Below are 23,354 nucleotides of genomic sequence, written 5' to 3'. Positions count from 1 at the left end.
TTAAATTTAGGGATAAACGTTTTAATTTTACCTATGTGTTGATTAAACGTCAGATCTGAATCAGTTGTCACACCAAGATTTTTAGCTACTGAAACAGGTACTACAGAGAAGTCAGCCAGATTTGGCATTAAATCTGAACATTTATCCCGAGCAGCCTTTGGACCAAGAAGAACTTCTGTTTTATCTGGGTTTAAAAGAAGGAAGTTCTGCAGCATTCAGTTGCCTTATATCTTTTAAACAATCTTCTATTTAATCTGGATTTATCATCTGGTTTGGCTGATATGTACTGCTGTATATCATCAGCATAGCAGTGGAAACTAATTCCATGTCTATTTATAACTAAGCCTAATGGTAACATGTATAATGTGAATAACAGAGGACCTAAAACAGAACCTTGTGGAACTCCATATTTCACTTTTGTATAATTCGATGATAATAATTAAATAATTACATTATTTAATTGTATGAACTGAAACTGGTCAGTGAGGTAGGATGTGAACCAGGATAATGTTATTTCTGTGATTCCAACCATGTTTTCTAATCTGTCCAAGAGAATAGAGTAATCTATAGTGTCAAAAGCTGCACTTAGATTGAGTAGTACCCGCAGAGATACGTGGCCTTGATGAGAGGCAAGAAGAAGGTCATTTGTTATCTTAATTAGAGCCGTCTCTGTGCTATGGTGGGGTCTAAAACCAAATTGGAATTTTTCATATATGTTGTTCTTATGTAGATAGGAACAGAGTTGCTGGGCTGCAGCTTTTTCTAAAATCTTAGAAATAAATGGTAAGTTGGAAATAGGTCTGTAGCTTGACAATTCACTGGGGTCAAGATTTGGCTACTTTATCAAAAGTTTAATCACTGCCAGCTTGAATTATTTGGATACATGACCTAGGCTAAGAGAAGAATTAATTATTGTTAAAATGGGTTTAATTATAGCTGACAGTACTTATTTAAATAAGTTTGTTGGAATCATGTCAAGTGTGCATGTTGCAGAATTTGAGGAAGGCATCTTTTTTTCTAGTTCTGACTGCTGAGGTGGACAAAATGTTTCCAGTCGTTCTTCTATAACCACATTTTGTGTTGTCTCAGCCAAACTAGATGATGGGTAGGTTACTGGTATTGATTGAAATTTTTGTCTAGTATGCTCGATTTTGTTATTGAAAAAGTCCATGAAATCATTGCTGCTATAGTTGGTGAGTATTTGAGGTTCAGATCCTGCCTGGTTTTTGGTAAGTTCTGCCATTGCGCTAAATGAAACTGTAGGATTGTTTTTGTTGATTTCAATAAGTGAGGACAGGTATGCTGAGTGTGTTTTAATAAGTGCCTTTCTGTACCTGCTAAGGCTGTCCTTCCAAGCAGAGTGAAATACTTCCAGCTTGGTTAGTCGCCATTTGCGCTCTAATTTCCGTACTGTCTGTCTTAAGGTGCGTATTTCATTGTTGTACCATGCAGCAAGCTTTTTCTGTTTCATCATTTAAATTTTTATAGGTGCAACTAAGGTTGATTGGAACGCATTTTCTAGGCAGTCTGTTAATCTGTCTAGCTCTGTTGGGTCTGATGAAGGCAAAGCTGTGGTTGATAAGTCTGGAACAATTTCAGTAAAGTGTTGAGCTGTATTTGCTTATACATTTTCACTAAGACCTAGTTCATATGAAAATAGGTAGTGATCTGAAACTACTGAAGTTTGTGGAAGAACAGTTAGATTATGTATGTCAACACCTATTGTCAAAACTAAATCTAGAGTGTGATTACAGTAATGTGTAGGCCCTATTACTATCAGAGGACAATGCTGATCTCTGATTGGCTGTCTCTCACAGTCATTTACAGTCTCCCTCTGAAGAGCTCTCCAAGATCCACACTGTCTGAATTCAATCATTTTGTCAAATTGGATTTCTGTTCTGACTTAGTTCCTGTATTTTCCTCTTCCATGCAAGCCTGTGTCTTTGTCCTGTGGTCTGACCTCAGATCAGTTTAGTTTCTTTTAGAAATGTCAGAGTGTAGATAGCTAGTTTTGAATGCTAAAGGTGCTAAAATGTGCAGACCACCATGTAGCACACCATGTCCTACAGTATCTGTCTATAAGCATGAAGTGTGAATTTTGTATGTTTCTTACTTCTAGCTTATTCAAACAATTTATTCTAATCTTTCTAGATACCACTATTGTAATGAATTATATACATATTAAATTACTAATGAATAATTATGTGATCTAACCCAGATGTACAACAAAATAATACCACTAGACCTGTAAGGATCAAAGAATTCATTATTTCGCCAATAGAAGTCAATGGCTCTTGGGCTCTTTGTCATTTTATAATATTCCTAAATGTTGTATAATAAAAGTTGCCTTTTTATCATGAGTGTTTTTGTGTGTATAAATCACAGAAATTTCTCCTATATTACTTTAATCTCCCTCTTGGTGGCTGCAATGTAGCACCATTCAGAAGCAGATAAACAACTCACAGTCAGAGCTTGTGTGTTGTTCACAAACAGTAAGAGCTCAAAACAAACTATAGGTAATTTAAAAAATATGAATCTTATGAATATTTAGTAGTTTTTTTAAGTTGTACCCTTCTCTTTCCTGCTGCAAAACCTTCTACATTGATTAATACGGAAGTATTTTTTATCTCTATTATTTCATTGATGTTCTGTGCAACTCTAGTGTTAGTAACACTATACATTGGGAATTTCCCATAATCCTGTCATGTTTTCATTCCTGATATCACTTTAGCTGTAATAAGAGCATCTTAGTGTACTGAATGAGTGGAGGAGTGAAACTAATTTTCTCTCTATATAATAACCAAAAATCAGGAGAAAACAATAACAACAACAGAGCAATCTAAAGCTTGTCAACAGCTGTGTGTGTCATTTCCACTCAGAGCTCATTGAATTTGTTCTGAATAAACTCCTGTTCTTGGCTCAGATCCTACACCACACACATACACACAGGAACACACACGCCTTTGTCTGCCTCGAAACTTACACACACTTCTCCAATTCATTCTCTTCATTCTTTTTTTTCTCCCTTGTTCTTTCTCTAACCCGCTCAGAGCGGCAGTGTCCTTGGCACTGTGACCAGTAGGCCATGAAACAATGAGAAATAAAACAACAGGGCACTAAGAAAAAAACATCTCGCCTTCACATTTATTCAAATTTAGCGTGTTTGGCCTTTATCACATAGGCATTCTGAGAAAATTCAGATTTGGGTCATAGGAAGGAGGCTCAGGAGAGATTTACAGTCACATTAAAAAAATTCTCAGTAAGAATTATGCAACTTAATCATTATCTAAGTTTCTTTGTGAAAATACGTTTACACATCCTCTACAGGGAACAGGGAGATTTCTCTTTTTAGCTAATTATTTCAACTCTTGTTGTACATCTGTACTGTCCCTAAATTATGCCCAGTAGCTTTAACCTCTGTACTAGCTGAGTGCATTGAGAGGGCTGTCAGTAAACATCTTACCTCATCCGTAACAAACCAGTTAGACCCATTACAGATTACTCATAAAGCACACAGAATGGTAGTCAGAAATTTGCAACAGACTAAGGTATATGAAATCATATTTATTGATTTTAGTTCAGCTTTTAATACAGTGCAGATACACATGCTGACAGCGATGACTTTGCTACTGCACTCACATTGGATTGGTTATATAACAAAAAGAAACAATTAGTTTTAAAAAGGCATACAAAAGAAATATCATTTGAAATGAACAATTCATTCAAAATGTAGGTACTGTGATATAAACTAAGTCTGTTCTACACTTTATCTTTAGGTTGAATGAATAACTTACTCTATATGTAGAAATTGATATAAACATTCAGAGGACAATTACACTTCAGTTAGACTCACAAACAAACTGGAATCTACAGCCATCCTCCTGTCACTTCCTGCTAGAGTTTTGTTTTTCTCTCTGTTAGAGGTGAATGTTTCTCAGTGAGGGTCCTGTTTCTATGGCTGTGTGTGTGTGTGTGTGTGTGTGTGTGTGTGTGTGTGTGTGTGTGTGTGTGTGTGTGTGTGTGTGTGTGTGTGCGCATGTGTGTTTTTCCCTTGGGACAAGCCCAAAAACTCTACTCGTCTAAACACTTGTTCGCACAGACGGTTTTGTAAAGCCATCCCAGTTTGTAGCACAGCAAGCTCTGAGTAAACGTGCATTCACAATCAGAGGCGCTCTGCAGATTATACAACGCTCAAGAGGAATCCATTCAGTTTTAGCATTCAGCTACGAGCAGCCAAGACTGAATCTGGAGCCAAGTCTGTCCTTCGTCCAATCAGGCATGCGGGTGTGTGTTTGTGCTTGTTGTCATCCATTTTCAGGACAAAAACACCTTGACTGAAACAAGAAACTGCAGAACCAGCAGAATAGTCCTCTGTAGTTAAATCACACTGGAAAAATTTTTATTTGTCAATAAAAAAAAAATTTAAAAAAAGGTTTTGCAGTTTAAAACACTAAGCATTTGCCCCGTTATCAGGAGCTCATGGGTTCAAACCGCAGTGGTGCCAGTGTTGAGAGCCTAGACAATGCCTGGTGGTATTTTGTGGTGGGGAATGTATTCTATTTGTTTACCAGACTGAGAAGTAGTACTAAAATGAGAGCTAGGAGAACGTTTGCCTTGGGAGATCTCTAGTGCCCTCAGACTGAGTTAACTCAAAAAACACACTGTAGTAAGTTGACATATAATTTTTTTTCATTCAACATTTAAATATGATATTTCATTTTTTACAGTGCAGGGAAGCACAAGGCTAATCTATACAACCATCCTGACTTTGTACACTACTTTTTACAGAAGCTCAATTTTTTTAAACTGAAAGAGCAAAACCATTTCTTTTTCCTGTATTTAAGAATTAGAAAATACAGGTAATTGCATATCTAATATCTATGAGACATAATACTTTTACATATACAGTGCTGTGAAAAAATGACCACCCTTCATTTTTAAATTTTCTGTCAAAATGGCCTGTAAGTAAAAGTTATTTCTTTTACACTTAACATCTAAGTGTAAAATAATTTTTTAAAAATCAGGATTACTGATTTTTGACAAGTTTAAAGAAAACTTGGTACAGAATTTCCCCTAATTTTCTCTTGTTCTTGTAAATATTAGTTATATTTTTTTCCCCTCAACAATAAAATACATATTTAGTTGAGCTAACGTGAGACTAAGAAGTACAACTAGGTGTGCATTTCCTAAAGGAACTGCAATAGTGCTTGAAAAGAACTGTAAGTGTGTATGTTTGTGTGTGTTCCTGTGTAGGTGAACAACACCTTGTTAGGTATGTGTCTGTGTGTGTGAGAGGGAGAGATGTATGTGTTTGAGGGGGGGAGGGGGGAAAGTCATTCAAATGAACCATCACTCTGTTATTATGCAGCTCTTAGTGGAGAAGCCTTGTTTGAGTCTGATTTGCACCATCTGAAACAAACAGTCAAACAAATGGATGGTGTGAGATAAGACCCCTTGAGGATTATTTTGGTGTAAATGTGTGTATTGAGAAGAAAATGTCTGAGTTATGTCATGTTAAACCCAGAGAAAACCTTGAAATAAGCTAATTCTGATTTTGAGAAATTTACATGGGAGTGAATGGGGCAGTTTTCTGTGCCTAGTGCCAAACAAATGCTCATAACTCTAAAGATAATTGATAAAATGATGAGATATTTTGAGCTTTCAGAAAGGACAAGTTTCTCTACCATTGTAGTTTCCAGGTGAAAGTTTAAGGATTTTAAAGCAGATTCCCTGCGTGATCAGCTGTGTCTGTGAGACTGAGTGGCCTGCTGTGAAATCATCAATGTCAGTTAGAATTTGAAGTTCTGAATATTCTGCCATTCATTCTTATGGGAGGTTTTTAATTTTTAAACGTAATTTTATTAAAAACTACCAATCCGATCGACTCAAACATACATAGCACAAGTGCCGAGACCTTTGAAATGCAGTTTGAACAGAGTCTGTACGTTAAGCAGTTTGGGCTGTATTAATCGCAGAAAAGTGTGGAAGAATAAGACGTATGAGAGATAACAATAGGTTGCTTTTTCAAGCACTAACTAGTCTTAAGCAAAGCTCTTTGAGTTGTGCCAACTTATTTCTTTGTTTAACAATTAAAGAAAGTTTTGGATATGTAACCATTACATTCTCTCTCACTAAACAAAGCTTTCTAAAGTTGAGCTAACTAAAAATATTGATTGGAGATCAGTACTAAGGAATATTAAGTTGTGGCATTAAACTTAAAGAGCACAGTTGCTGTCTAGCTCTGCAGTTAAACTGTGAACGTCTAAAGAAATAGGTGAGGTAGTCTTACACAGGTGATCACAGCTGAGCAATCACTAATCTGCTACAGTTTACATTAAGCCACTTTGTACTATAATGTGTCTTATAAATTTAAAACGGATTATACCAGAAAGCATTTTAATTAAATTAGCCTTTATTAATCCTGCAACAGGGAAATTCACCTCTGTTTCATCTGTGCAGTGAAACACTAGAGGGCTTGCTCAAGGCAGTGGGCAGCCCTATCCGTGGCACCCAGGGAATAGTTGGGGGTTAGGTGCCTTGCTCAAGGGCACGTCAGTGTGGCAAAGCAGGCTCAGAAACCGGAGGAGGATCCATATGCAGATTTAATAGAAGAATGGGCAATCCAAAACTCATGGTCAAAAGATAGAATAAAAAAGGTCCATACAGGCAAATCTGTCAGAAAATCAAGCAACCAGCACAAAAGGGGCAAAAGCAAAATCCAAGCAGAGAGTCAAAAACACCAGAAAGAGAGAATATCCAAAACGCTTAGTAGGCAGACACAAGTGAACTGGCAATACTTCACACTGCCTGGTTGAAAGGAAGGAGTATTTAAGCAGAGGCTGATTACTGAAATTGGGCACAGGTGGTTCGATTGGAACAGGGCTAGTGCTCAGGGGAGTGAGACCTCTGGTGGCCAAATAGCGAATCGCTGACAGTCAGTCATAACCTGTCACCTCAGGGGATAAACTGCCAACCTTCCTTTCACAAAGCTTTTTCCAAAACCTCCAGCCCGTGACTGCCCCTTTTAAAATGATTGGTTTAATTGTCTAAACACCATATATAAAACGTACAAGTCAAAATGAATGGAATAACAATAATCTAAATAAAGAAACAATGTTGAATTTGATTATATGAATACACTCACTGGTCACTTAATTATGTACAGCTACCTTGTATTTATGCTCATTCATGCTCATTGTATTTATGCTCATTGTATTTATGCTCAATCAGGTCCATTTACTGTATAAGTGCACTTTATAATTTTGCAGTTGCAGACTGTAGTTGTAGTTGTGCTGTTTCGCTTCAATAATTCGTTAACCCTTTCTCCTCATTCTTCAATGATGAGGACCCCAACCAGGACCACCACAGAGCAGATATTATTATTATTTCATTCTCAGCAAAGCAGTGACACTAACATGGTAGTATGTGTGATACTGGTACTAGTGTAACAAATACAGCAATGTCCTCATTCTCACTGCTGCATTGAGAATAGCAAAAAAAGAAGATGAACCAACACAAACTGACTAAACACAACAAGGTATGAGTATCTAATAGAGTGGACAGCAAGTGGCCATAGTGTTTAAAAACTCCAGCATCACTGCTGCGTCCAATACACTACCCAAATAATAACTGCTTTCTGGTTCTGACCACTGAAGAACAGGGTGAAAGGGAGCTAAAAGGTATGCAGGGGAAAAGATTACAAAGATTACAGACTGCAATCTGTAAATTGAGAGTACCATAAAAATGACCAGTGAGTGTATATGTATGTGTGGAAGAGACAGCAAGAGAAAACACCTGAAGCCTCCCCCACTGTGCTAAATATACTATAAATATTTAAATATACTATAAGCATAAATATACTGTGCTAAATGTCCTTTAACAGATAAGGAGGTCTCTGGACATTTTTTTGTAATTTGCAGTTTATGAAGGTGGGTTATATATATAATGAGCAATAAGAGCAATATTATAAACATTACTATAAATGTTAGCACCTGGGACAAGCTGTAAGTCTTGATCACTTAAGACCAGATGAATGGCTGTAGAAAGAGAGAAAATTTGGTAAAGGTTTAAAATACTTACTTATCAGAAGTAAAGGTTATCATATAAAATATGTAATTTTGGTAAATACTTTCTGTTAAGGAGACTTTGCTACACATATAAACAGGTAACTCTTATGTCTGCAGCCACACATGCTTTCTTAAAAAATCATATCACGTTTATTGTCACATCACATTACACACGTATGAAGGTCAGTGAAAATCTTAGGTGCGTAGCACCCTTGTAGTACCTAAATACAAAAAATACATGTAAGATTCAATGAATAAATAAACATATATATATATATATATATATATATATATATATATATATATATATATATATACATTAGACTCTAAATATCTACACATATAACAATATACACATTAATATACACTAGTAGTGCATTATTTCCAATGTACACTTTCGTACGGGAATAGGTTATGAAATAAAACTATGATAGGAACAGTTGTACACATTTCCATATGTGCTGTTAATAAGTCCGAGGTAGATAAATAACAGATCTATGAGAAAGTCATGACGGAGGGAAACAAAAACATACTCGTGGTGGTAGTTTGTTAAAGTTTAAAATACTGACATCAATCCACATTATCAAGACATTATTACTTATTTTGACAAAAAAAAAACCTAACCAGCAACATGCTAGAGAAATAAATGTAAATAAAAGCTGCTTCCATACTGAGAAATGGTGGTGGTTGATGTAGGACACGTGGAGGCCGTTACAAGAAAAGAAGATACTTAGAGCAGTTACATGAATAGAAGAGAGATTTCATGAACATTAGTCTGATACAGGATTTTACTTTTAATTCACTTTTCATTTCATTCAAAATCACAGCTCAGTTGAAGTAATAACTTACTGCCTTAACTGGAAGTGCAGCATCAGTCACAGAACCTTATTAGTTTCTCATTTTCTGTCACTTCAACACCAGTCACTCGATGTCTCTTGCTCAGATATGAGCCTTTATTGGCCTAAGTTAGCTGGAAATGAGCTGGTTCTCCAGCAGAGCTGTTAACTCTTCATGTTAGCAAGACTGTTATTAGACTGTTAGCATGTTAGCTAACTAACGGTCAGCCTACTGTAGGAAAATACATTTAGTCCAGCTACAGGGAATGTGCAATTTAAACAAAATATTGTGTTAACTTTTGCAGTAAAACATACAACCACATTTACAAAAATGTTGTGCATAATGTAAATAGAAACAGAATGTAATGATTTGCAAAACATTTAAACCCTATGTTTAATTCAAAATACAACATATCAAAGGTTAAGGACGGGAAGGGGTTTTACACTCTGTAAAAGACTGTGTGGGTAAATAGTGCAACAATTAAAAAGATAATGTTTCTCCATGTAAAATAGCAAATAACTTGGAGACTCTCCAATAACCTGGAGAGTACATAATGTCACTGAAAGATTCAGAGAATCCAGAGGAATCTCTGTACGCAAGGGTCAAGACCAAAAACCAATATTACTAGCCATGATCTTCAGGCCCTCAGGTGGCACTGGATTAAAAACAGACATGATTCTGTAGTGGAAATCACTGCAAGGGCTCAGGAACACTTCTGAAAGCCACTGTCTGTGAAAACAGTTCATCACTGCATCCACAAATGCAAGTTAAAACTCTATTATGCAAAGAAGTTTCAAGTTTATTTGTCATTTGCACAACATGTCAGGAAATTTATGCTTGTGGTGAGGCTCAGATAATCACTCTACAGAAAGTAAATATGTAAAAGTAGAATAAATCTTTTTTTAAATATATTAAATATACACAAAATAGAGACAATATACCTTTTAATGTGGCTTAAGTGACTCAGTGTTACTGTTCTTTCTTAAAGTGACTTAGTGTTAAGGTGTTATTGTCCATAGCAGAGATGATATGATATAATAATACTGACAGAATGATTGAGTGAAATGGTAGTTGAGGAAGGACCCACAACGTCACAGGTTGTTCAGAAGCCTGGATCCAGAAACACTGACACCCTCTCTGGGCCTCAGCACATTTAAGATAGACTGAGGTAAAGCAGAAAACAAATCCAACAAATCAAAACTTTAAAAAGTTGGATTGTTTATAGAGTGTGTCCAATTTTTGCCTTTATTACAGCTTCTGTTCTTTTCAAAACATCTCCTAAATTTCTAATCCTAAAAACAAAAAGTTGGTTGCATTTTCTGCTTTTCACAGTCCGAGTAATTCCAAACACCTTTAATGATATTGAGGTCTGGGCTCAGGGGTGGTCTGTCCATTGTTCTGAGAACAGCAGCAGCTTTTAGTTTGATTTGTCTGTTTCCTTTTCTCGATAAGGACTTCCTGACAGGTATCCTTTCATATCCATAGTGTTGAGTTATCTTCTCACAGTGGGAGGATGGACAAAAACACCTGTGGATGTTTTTAGATCTGAACAGTTTATCAGTTTTGGTGGTCTACCAGGTCTTGCAGATGGGAGTCTCCTTTTCTCTGTAGCTTTTAATGATTTTTTCTAGCTCCAGTTTTAAAAACTCCTGTTTTTCCGTTTTAATTATTAAATATAATTATTACATTTAAGTGTCAGATACTTCAATTTTCGTATGACAGGTGGGGGACAATAGAATGGCTGAAGCAGTAATTTTGAAATTTGGAGATAAATAAACTCCCCATAGCTACTGATCTCTGACTCTAATTTATTAAATTATAAATTAAATTATATCTAATTTGTGCATATGTTAGTTTGATTTTGTTATGAGATTAAAATTACAAAACACAAAAAAGTTTGCAGTATTTCTGCCTCATAAGGCCATTAGTGGTCATTTTCACTGCACCCAGATGATTGATTTCCATGAGCCTGTTGTTATTTGGTTGTGCTTATTTAGTAGCTTGGGGGCAGTCATGGGCTGGAGGTTAGAGAACCAGCCTTATAACCGGAAGGTTGCTGGCTCAATCCACTGAGCTGACAGCACATGACTGAAGTGCCCTTGAGAAAGGCACGTAACCCCCAACTGCTCCCTTGGCAATGTGGACAGGGCTGCCCACCATTCCAGGCAAGTGTGCTCTCTGCCCTCTGATGTGTGATACACTAGTGTGTATGTGGTGTTTCACTGCACAGATGCGTCAAAATATGGAGATTAAATTTCCTCATGGGGGGAGTAATGAGGGTCTCTGAATCTTAATATACTGACCTCATCTGATGGTTACCCTCTACACTACACCAACCAGTAGTAGGTGTAGTGTAGTGGGTAACACTTCTGCTTTCTATGCTGGAGACTGGGGTTCAGTCCCCACCTGGGCAGGCACTCTACACTATACCAATAAGAGTCCTTGGGCAAGATTCCTAACACTACCTTCACCTACCCATGTGTAAAAAAAAAAACCCCAAAAAGATCAAATTGTAATTTGCTCTGGATAAATGTCTGCCAAATGTCATAAATGTAATTAGATCTGTGTCAAATAGTTTACAGAGTATGGAAAACAAATGTAGAACAGAATAAAATAGTAGTAATAGAGAATAATAGATCAGACAATACAAGCCATGACAAAAAAGACAGAGCGTAAAAATAGAGTTTAGTTATAAGTATATGTTGACCAGGGCATTATATCTAGACAAAGACATGCAAGGGCAGTGATGAGAAGAATGTATGGTGCTGAAGATAGCTGAGCTTTATCTGGGCATGAGGAGCAACATCAATTTAAATTTAACTCAGATGGACAAAATTACTTACACAGCCATTTTACGAGCTGTAGAATTCCGGCCTTTGCAGCGCTTAAGACATTTTGATGCAAAGGCTTGTGCTTAATTGCTTAAAAGCTAAAACACTTCTCAGACGGGATTAGCTTTCCATGGGGAGGTGGGATATTGTCATTTTCCCACAGGATGTCTGTCATATTTATACCAAATTTGCATGGAATAAGAATTTTCTAAATAAGTGACAGATATTGGAGTGGCTGTTTCATTTACAACCGCATTAACTTAAGAATTAAGAAGAAGAGTAGGAAACACATTAAAACATTTAACTGATACTCTGTTTTCCCCTAACCACCTGTCTTGCTGTCTGAAGTGAGTGCAGTGTGTCTTTGTGTCATTTTTTCTTTAATTTTCCCATGTTTTAGTGTCCTGCTTTGTACACCTGAGGTGGGACTGAACTCAGTGACTTTAATTTAACCACTGGAAACGCTTGTTTGAGTGCCTCCAACCACACTATGAGTCTATATATTGTTATTTCACATTGGTGATGTCTTCACTTTTGTTCTAAATGATGTGGAGATTGGAAAATAGTAAGGAATACCCCTCTATCAGTAGGTTCAATGTGTGGCAGGTGATGTACATGTAATAGTGTTTGACAAAGCTAAAGCAAGCTCCCGCTGCAGGACTGCACCACTCTACAGTTACAGCCCGGACTCAGACACATTCAGATGCTAATAATCCTCCATAACTAGAACTTTGAGGGTTCTCATTAGGGACACTGTGAACAAACAGTGATGCGGTTCTAATCGCCGCAGTCTCGCCGCAGCAGCGCAGTGTGTCGGGGTGAATAATTACACACTCCGCTGGTACCATGCCAGCATGAGCTGAGCCAAATCCGGGGAACGCTCTGCCTTTCTACAGGACCCACCGGAGCAGAATCCTATTCCTCTACATCTCTCTCTCTCTCTCTCTCTCTCTCTCTCTCTCTCTCTCTTTCTCTCTCTTGCTCTCCCTCTCTCTCTGTGTTTCTCTCTGTCTCTCTCTTTCACACCCCTTCTCCTTTCTGTCTCTCATTCTTACTTTCACTCTATCCCTTTCTCTCTGTCTTTCCCATCCCTTATTCTGTCCCTCTTTCCCCTTCATTCTCTCTTCACTTCTGAACAGTGGAAATCCATACAAAAACAAAACCTCAACAATGAATCACGTAACAAGTGTGAGTAGACAACGGAGTCTATGAGTAGAGAACAAAGCAGTTTTTGTAAGTCGCTCTGGGTAAGAGCGTCTGCTAAATAATGTAAATGTAACAATACTATGGCATTTCTGATGTTGCTGATCTGTATTATAGAAGCACAACTCTGAAATCTTCTCTCAGTTGTTAATTGTCACAATTGGTTGCTCCCAGTCCATGTGCTTTTTGTTTACATTTTGATCTTCCATGTATGTTTGTTTTCGTCTAGTCCATGTGCTTTTTGTTTTGTAGTCCATGTGCTTTTTGTTTTGATCCCAGTCCGGCCCCTTGTTTGGTTACTCCGCTCCTGATTGTTCCCACCTGTGTTTCCACCTGTGTCTTATGATCCCTAGTTAGCCCTCTTGTATTTAAGCCCTGTGTTTTCCCCTGTCTGGTTGCTGGTCTTTGTTTGAATTGTTGTTTGGATGTTTATGTTTGTTTAAGGTGTACTTTCTATTAGTTCTCTGTGTTTAGCCTGTGTTAATTTTGTCATGTCTGTCCCTCCTGCTCTCCGTATTGGTTATTTGAACCTGATCGTTTTGACCATGACCCCGGATTTGCCCATGATAAATCTTGCTTGTCTACGCACATGCGCCTGCCTCAACATCGCTCCCCAGCGTTACATTACTTCAACATGAAACTTCATTTAGGACTGAATAAAGGGCACTTATCTTGGAAATAAGTGTAAATAGATGCAACATAAATACAGTAAAAATGATTAGTCATGAGTCATTAGAACAAAGTTTGGTTCCAGGTTTCTCCTGGATGCCACCAGCCATCCCATATATTTATTGCATTCCACCACCAGCACACTTGATTTAATGTACTACAGTATTTTTTAGCTAAACCAGGTATTTGATTTTGCCTTCAAATAATACTGGCCATACTTGAGGAGAAGTTTGATAATGGTTGACATTTGTAAACTATAATACTATAATACTTATTGTATTAATATTATATGGATATATATTTTTAAATGTAATCAATTTTTTCAGGGAGAGACTTTACTCTTTACGCTTTACCAGCATTACTCCCTGGTAATTACACATAATACCCCAGTAATTACCTCCCCCAATTTTCCATATTTGTTAAGAGAGCACACCCTCTCTGTCTTTCTCTGTCACATTTCTCCCTGTCATTTACTTATCCTCCTCCTTCTCTGCAGGGGCTCATGGCTTTGACATCTTCATATGACATCTTCGTCCTCAGAAACCATTTTCTTCTTTCTCTGTGTATATGTAATTAGTAGATCCATTACCAATTTATAGCTGAAACCAAGCTCTAAAGTCAGAAAGGCTTTTCTATGGGATCATTTGGTAGATACTGTGATTTTGTGTGTATTTGTTTCCAAAAGACACATGGCAGGGTTCATGAACTCATCCTCCAAAACAGCACACATACTCCAAAGAAGCATCTATACAATCTGAGAATATTCTCTGCCAGAGTCCAACACAACCTTTTAGAATCTGAACCTGCCTGTTATCTGACAAAATCCTCTCTGTATCTGACTGTAGTCTGACTAACTTCTTTTCATTCAGACTGTAGCACAACAAAACTGTCTGAAACCAACTGTAGCCTAACAATTCTCTGTCAGAATCCAAAATTCTTTAATCTCTACTGTAGCCTAACAAAATTATTTAATATCTACTGTAGCCTAACAAAATTATTTAATCTCTACTGTAGCCCAACAAAAATCTGTCTAAACTCGCCTGGAGCCCAACAAAACACTGTTTAAACTTAAGTGTAACAAAAGACTATCTAAACCTAACTGTAACCCAACAAAAATCTGTCTAAACCGTTTTGGGTTTAGATAATGCAGCCTGACAATATACTGTCTAAACTCCATTGGAGCCTGACAAAATTCTCTCTGAACTCAACTGTAGTCCGAATTCTGTCTGAATGCAACTGTAGCTTGAGATTGACAAATATTTAAGGAATGATGCAACAGCGATTTATTAAATATTGAAAACTACACTGATTACATGTTTATTTATTTATTTATTAAGGATATTTTTCTGAATTCTGAGTCACACCAAAAGAACTAAGTCAAACTGAATTGTGCTGATATTTCATCATTCATTGAGTCATATCCTAAAGAATCATAATTGGACTAAATCGTTATGAAGGCAGAGATTTAGACCCTTGGAATGTTCTCATTTCTCTGCAGCAGGTGTTCGGACATGCTGTAATTCTCCTGGAAGGCCAAAAGAGCCCAGTAGGCTTCATATTGTCCCAGGCTCAGCTGCTGTTTCTGCCTGTTTCACGGCAGATTTTCTCCTAAAAAAAAGTGCTAAAGCTAACGCTAAGGCCATGTCCTCTGTTACTGAAACGCATTAAAGGGCATTTCAATCATGCAGTGCTGCCTTATCAAAAACAGCAGCAGAACCACTAGGATGAAGCACTTAGAGGCTGGAACCTGAAATACCAGAGAGGGAGAGAGAGCTAGACATAGAGAGAGGTAAATAGATGTAGAGAGAAAACAGAAAGATGGTGATGAAAACTGACAGAGAAAACAGACCAAGAGCAGCAGAGAAAAGTAGAGCGAAAGCATGAGATAAAGAAAAAAGAATACAAGTGAAAGAGAGAGACATAAGAAGAGGGACAGAGAAACAGATAGAGAGTGGACAGAATGAAAACGAGAGACAGAATAATGAGGAGAGACTGAAAGGTAGTGAGAGGTAGAGACAGAGGGAGCTCGAGAGAGAAAGAGTGAGAGAGAAGGAGAGAGAGAGAGGTAGCGAGATGTAGAAAGACAGAAGGAGAGACAATGTTTAAGGAAATGAAATACAGAGGGGTAGACAGAAAGAAAGCAAGAGAGTGAAAGTATTGAAGAGAGACAGATAAAGAGACAGGTAGAGAGAAGGAGAAAGAATGGGAGAGGATTAATGACAGAGAGACAGAAAGAGGTGGTGAGATATAGAGATACAGAAGGAAAGGGAGAGAGAGAGAGAGAGATTTGGGGCACAGACAGACAAAGAGAGGTAGTGAGATGTAGAGAGACAGAATGAGAGAGAATGAGAATGGAAAACTCTTGCCTGATGAGTGAAAGGATAATCACTGAACAGCTGCATTGTGTCTGGGAACTGCAGTGTGCATTTGAGACCAGTTTAAAGAGATAGTTTGGCCAAAAATCAAATTCTTTTAAAAAAGCAAGGAAAATTCATTTTTCCACAGCATGTGCCCTTTAGGGCTGTACGTGTTAATGTTAGTTATGAGAATTTAAGGAAGGAACTGATAAAGAAAAATGCCTTTTTTAAAAGCACATGAACTCTGATTTTGCTTTGCTCATATAAATCAATTTAATAACATCATTAAATCACAAAAAAGGTCATTTTAATTGTTGCCTACTGTGATAAACCTTGTATGATAAGAGGAGGAAGGACACAGGAGCTGAAGTAATATTAAATAGGTCTAGTACTTTAAGGATTTAGCCTTGGCTTTTCAGCCACTAGCAAGATAAGGAAAAACTTTCAGGCATTTGACTTTTCAGTTGGATCTTGACTGGCTCTGTCCCAGGGAAGCTCTCTCTTTGTCTCCCACCATGTAAGAGGCACGCAAGTAAGCTGGCAGTAAACAACATACAGGTGAAAAGCATAGCCTAAGTATCCACTGGTTTACTGTAACTAGCTCTCCACCCCAGGTGATGTTATCCCACACCCCTGCTGCCACACCCACATGCATTTTGTAACTTTGACATATTTGGGGAATTGGCGACCTCTCTGCTGGAAATATGTAAGTGCATGAAATGTGCAGAACATTTTATAATGTGGGTTGTGCTGCAGTTGTGTCTACTTCACCACAGTTAACTCCTATCTTACATTACTATTGAGCACATGTCCATTAATTAAGCCTCCACAAGTCAGATATCTATTTAGGCAATGTTAGCCCCTTTATATTGGTTGTTACACTTTATTTTGGTTGCGTCACTGAGCTGTCACCACCACTGAAAAGCCAAACCAATGTTCATTCTGGTCTTAGCTCAAGCTCTGTTGCTGTCGTTTTTAGCTTGGTAGTGTTCTGATGAATTGTTGAAATGTCCTACCGTGACACATCTTTATAGGTAGAGCTGTACATAAAACTATAGGTATGATATTTTGATAGCCTAAATCACATGAGGCTGAAGTCAGCTTCTTATTCACCAGCTTCCTTTTTTAAATTTCCCCAATGCACCTTAAAGAGTGGAGCAGATATATTTTGGCACCTCAGGCTGCTGAAGCCCTCAAGCACCATTAAATGTGGAATGGAAGAATTAGAAAACTTTAAAAATCTGGAGAATAAGAAGCTGACTTCAGCCCTGTCTAAATGTTAATTGGTACAATTGAGCTTAGTCTGAACTGAATTAACATTGAAATACAATAAAACAATTGAAATGCTAAGTTTCTACACAGTAGCCTACTAATGCACATGCCTGGTAGGACCAATCAGTGGAACAGATTGAATGTTAGAACACTTGGTTCTCTTCAGTTCTATGTTTCTTTATGTTGACCAGGGATGACGCTGCATATGACAACTGGGTTTGCCGTTCTGACGTCTGCATCTTCAGCAATGTCTCTCTCCTTCCTTTCGCTAACTTTCAGCACCGTACAGATTAGCCATGTGAGCAACACCCCCATACCAAGAGGAGCTTGAAATGAGCTGGTTGCTCAGGTAACTAGACATATAAAGCCAGACCTTCTTTTCGAGTCTCTGAGTCAATACTTTAAGATGTCTGATGTAGTTTTAAAAACTCACATGAAATCCGAACTGACAGCTTTGACTTTTAAATGAATATGTTAGGCTTTTACAGGGAGACACAGCAGCACCTTATTTTAGCAGATTTTTTTCCCTCTTGCCTTAGTAGTGTGACTTCTTTCAGCTTTAACAAACAAATCTTACATAGATTCCTGGACATTCATTTATAGAAACCAATGGCAGTTAGTAATTTGAATTGCAGTTACAATAGATGCTTGATGTTCCTCAAGTCATTCAGTCCTTCAGAGGGAGCACCACCCTATCCACCCAGAGAGGGAGTGAGGCCAGTTATGTTATCTTTAGGTTACATTTAGATACATGACCTGGAGACTTTTACTAGTACTATTCAGGCTCTGTATTTCACACATGTAGCTCTTAAGTGGTATTTTACTGGGATGTATGCCATAATATGATATGTCATTACAATTTCAGTAAATATTTGTTGATGTTCTAAGCAAAAGCCAACTGATCCTTCAATTCTGAAACATGTGTAAAAGATACTCTCGTGCCCCTTTTCTTTTCACAGCTGGCTGTGCTGCATCACTTTGTAGCTTTGCAATTTTTTGCTGCTTTTCCCTAGAATCATGTACAAAAAGAACCTTCCTAGACTTCCATTATGGCTTGTGTTACACTTAACATCTTATTAATCACTGTTAAATGTCCTGGTAAAAGTGCAGGTGTGAAAGGGACTTTGGTCATGGATTGAACTCGAGACCACTCAGGAGCCATGACATTCAAATCATATTTTGTTCCTGATTTCCCATTATGCAACATAATGACTATACAGTTTCCCAGAAACTGACTTTGACTTTACTCTAAAGCATAAATAAATAACAAAATATTATAAACTGTGTTCATGTCGCAGTCAAATAAAAAGCATGTTTTTTTTTTTTTCAAAATAGATTAGTAAAAATGCTCAACAGTTTTTAATTATACAAAATTAGTCAAAATATACTTTGGCAGGTGTCCATATACTTGGCACACTGCCAAGTATAATCTATGTGTGGGAAACACTGATAACATACAAGTATTTTTTTCAGAATTCGAATGGTGGCACCTGGAATGGTTGACCAAGTCTTCAGTTAGCCATAACATACACAAAGACAGGTGTGCACATAGACAGTGAAACTTCTCCAACCTGCCTCTTCCATCAATCATCAGGACACATGAAAACCTCCCACTGAACGGGGTCTTAATTAGCATACTTCATCACACCACTCGCAGCCCCTTCCCTGTGGATGTGTTCATGTTGTGATTTATAACTCCACCTCCTCGACTCCATCCGTCCACACCAATCACTGTGTGGTGAAAAGGTGAAAAGAGACTGATTGCTCCTTCTTATCTTAGCTTCTGGAGTCCATCCCTCTTTCCTTCCCTTTCTTTCATCCCTTCATACCCTTTCCCCTGTCATTCCTTCATCTACTACCATCTACCAACTGTGGGAGATGCTAGGATGGATGGATCGATGGGTGTGGAATATGGTTGTAAACCACTGAGCTCACAACAATTCTTTAGGAAATTATTCAAAGCATCATAAAATCTCAACAGTTTGTTGTGGGCTGGGCGACATGATGATATGTTATTGTTATCATGATAAATGGTTGCAGTGCTCTTTTTTGATATCATCAGTACTTCCAGAACACTGAACAAACTACATGGATCATTTTGCAGAAAAAAAAACAAATTGATAGTTTTTGTTAAATTGATTTTGTTAAATTGAATTGAATTTGCTGTCTTTGTTAAATAAAATAAGAGAATTCCTTAAAGTGGTCTGTAATGCATTTTGTAAAGAAACCCTTTACATATGTATCCAATACAAGTTATTACTTTGAATATGTTGACTTAGAATTACACAGAGAAATAATTATAATCTTCATTTTGGTACAGAATGTGAGTGAAGGAACTATTTACACAGTAGTGGAATTTATACAACAAAATTAATACGCCATTTTTGTTTTTACTTTTACATTTAAAAACAACCTACAAACATTATTTTGACCAAAAAAAGAGTGCATACTTAATATTATTATAATAAATTATAATAATTTTCAGCCTTTTAGAATTGATGCACTTGCATCTGACACTCCTATCAGCGCTCTCAGTCTGCTGATTACTAGAAAGCTGTCACCTGTGTATATTGTCACATGTTTAGTTCAGATAGTATATAAATCCGGGCTTTAGTTGGAGTCGGTGCGAGGTATTGCTTCTTCTTGAACTTACTGAGCGTTTGTATGGTTTGCTTTATTCTGATTCCTGACCTTTTTCTTGTCTATGACTCTGCCGTTTTGCTATTCCCTTTGGTATCTTTGCTTTGGACTCTTGAGCTCAGTTTTGTGACCTGTTTGCCTGATTTCCTGACCACATCTTCTGTCTTGCCCTTCTGGTTTTGTTTGCCTGCATTTTCTGGTTTTGACCCATGCCGGTTCCTTAACCACGTTTTGGATTAGTGATAATAAAGCCAGTATTGTTTGTTTTATCTGCATGCGTCTGGATTTTGCTGATTGGTGGCACAGATTGCGGCATCATAACGCATTTTACACTCCTAATGGAGGTATGTAGGAAGATGTGCATTCTCCCCACAGAACCATAAAGATAAATGAGCAGTGAGTAACTCAGATGCTTGTTTTGTGACTACTTAAACTTTGATCAGCCTTAAATCGATGAATTATTAATTGTTTTAATCATATTCTGATGTTTTCTGGACAAAAGAAAAGGGAATAAAGTAAAAACATAATAAAGTTCTGTTTTTATACCTACATTTTTTTCATGTTTTATATAATTGCTACAATAATGTGTTTTAAAGAGAAATTTTGAGTGAATGCAGTTTTTATGAAGAGTACATTAGAATTGTTCATATTTAGTGTCATTGCCAAGGTTTTCTATTAATGTGTGCTGTGATGGAAGAGGAATTTCAAGCATCTTCAAGGCTACAAATTAGTCTTTAGACTAGAAACATGATTGCCTTTCATGGATTTTAGCAAAGCATACACATTTCACTGTTGAGTCCAACTTAATATTGGGAGAAAAAAGTTGCTTTGAATTTCTTTGAATGCTTTGAAGGACAGGATTTGACTCTTTTTAGCAGAAATAATACTGAAACAGCTTATGAATTTTTTTTAAGTTATTTTCAATAATCTAGGTGTTCTATGGTTTATGGTTTGAAGATGTTCTCTTAAAACTCCTCATAAAAATGTGCTTTATGCAGTGTGAAATGAAATCCCTATAACAGCCATATTTTCTCCATCCTGTTCATCTCAATCCTTCAACAGGCGTGGATAAATTCATAAATATCTTTCATTAATGATCCTCAGGGGAGAGAAGGCCATGCTGGGTTTTTTAAATGGGTTTTCTGCGCAGATGTCTGGGGTATGGTGAGTTGTAGGAGTGCAGAGAGACAGTAGAATGATAGAGGAATGCTCAGTGATTTAGTTTGTGCAGGATCAGTGGGTTTTCAAGTGGGGGTAATGCTGCATGTCTTACTGTGTCTCAATCTTCTCTACTAACCTTCACTTACACAGTCTCAGGAACCTTCACCATGAACCACGTCTCAGTTCTCCTTTAGAAGTAATAGATATATAGTAATATATAATATATATATACTATATATATATATATAGTGCTTGAAATGAGCAAAAATCTAGATGAGAAGGAAAGGTTCTAGAGCAGTTCTAGAGTAATTGGAATTTTACAGCAGAACATATTGTTCTAAAGCAGAGGGTGGAGCTCTAGAGCAGAAGATGGAGTTCTAACGCATAAGATTAAAAATACCTCATGCTTTAGAACATCACCTCCTGCTCTAGAGCTCCGCCCTCTGCTTTAGAACAATAGAAGGTTGAGTATTAGACCGAATCAGTATCAGAAATTTGAGTTATAAAGTAGGTGTTTTTCTAAAGCAAAAGGTGAAGTTTAGAGCAGAATGTGTTGTTATAACACAGAAAGTAAAGGAGAATGTGGTGTTCTAGATTGCAATGGGTGGTGCTCTAAAGTAGTAGATGAATGTGGCATTCTAAATTAGGTGTTCTGGATTAGAAAGTGGAATTCAAGAGCAGATGGTGGAGTTCTAAAACAAAAGAAGGAGCTCTGGAGTAGAAGGTGGAGTTCTGGAGCAAAAGGTCATTTTTCCAAAGTGAAAGCACCGTTCAAGATTAGAATACGGTGTGATGGAACAGAAAGTGGAGCTCTAGAGCAGAAAGTGGAATTGAAGGATAGAAGGTTGAGCTCTAGAACAGAAGATGAAGTTGGAGAGTATAGCTCTGGTTAAGAGAGCCAAGGTCATTTAGGCTAATGCTGAGTGGCACTAGCATTAAAACGCTCAAAATCTCTGCAGCGTCTTCAGTGGGAGGCGATGCTTCATCCAGCTTCATCCTGTTGACTTGTACTCTAGCCTGCATAGATGAAGATAATTATTCTTGGAAAGCTTTCAGAGCCTTTCAGAGAAATCCTGCTGCTGCGGCTTCTGTGACCTGACGAGGCAAGATTTTTACATGGTTTTATTCAGTTTTTTTCGGAACTACCTTCCTTTGGCCTTGTTAGCTGTAGCCTCAAAATAGAGTGCTCGGTGAGAAAGATGTAAGCGCTCACATCTGTCATGTTCGTTCATTCAGTGCTTTTCCAGGAGCCACTTTGCTATTCATAGTGCACAAAGACAGCAGGGTGATGAATCGTACCATTACCAGAATTAGAGGTGAATAAATCTGTAAAACGGCTTAGTGAAATTTAGATACGGGATGATTGTATATATAATATAAAATAACCTTAGACAGCCTTTGCTAGGTGACGTGGATTTTTATTTTGTTAGCCACAACAGTGGGGGAGAACAGAGTAGGTGAAGAGGATGAAGCTGGAAAAAGTTTTTTATACTTATATATGTTTTTTACTCTACTTATATATATATATACACTGCTCAAAAAAATAAAGGGAACACACTAACAACACAATATAACTCCAAGTAAATCAAACTTCTGTGAAATCAAACTGTCCACTTAGGAAGCAACACTGATTGACAATCAATTTCACATGCTGTTGTGCAAAAGGAATAGACAACAGGTGGAAATTATTGGCTATTAGCAAGGCACACTCAATAAAGGAGTGGTTCTGCAGGTGGGGACCACAGACCACTTCTCAGTACCTTTCTGCTTTCTGGCTGATGTTTTGGTCACTTTTGAATGTTGGTGGTGCTTTCACACTCGTGGTAGCATGAGACAGACTCTACAACCCACACAAGTGGCTCAGGTAGTGCAGCTCATCCAGGATGGCACATCAATGTTGGCATTTGCCAGAGAACACCAGGATTGGCAAATTCACCACTGGCGCCCTGTGCTCTTCACAGATGAAAGCAGGTTCACACTGAGCACATGTGACAGACGTGACAGAGTCTGGAGACGCCGTGGAGAGCGATTTGCTGCCTGAAACATCCTTCAGCATGACCAGTTTGGCAGTGGGTCAGTAATGGTGTGGGGTGGCATTTCTTTGGAGGGCGCACAGCCCTCCATGTGCTCGCCAGAGGTAGCCTGACTGCCATTAGGTACCGAGATGAGATCTTCAGACCCCTTGTGAGACCATATGCTGGTGCGGTTGGCCCTGGGTTCCTCCTAATGCAGGAAAATGCTAGACCTCATGAGGCTAAATCCGATTGAGCACATCTGGGACATCATGTTTCGCTCCATCCACCAACACCACGTTGCAC

The sequence above is a fragment of the Pygocentrus nattereri genome, chromosome 22 (genome assembly GCF_015220715.1).
Source record: "Pygocentrus nattereri isolate fPygNat1 chromosome 22, fPygNat1.pri, whole genome shotgun sequence".
NCBI classification, from domain to species: domain Eukaryota; kingdom Metazoa; phylum Chordata; class Actinopteri; order Characiformes; family Serrasalmidae; genus Pygocentrus; species Pygocentrus nattereri.
The sequence above is the reverse complement of the archived record's forward strand: the minus strand, read 5'-3'. Positions refer to the sequence as shown.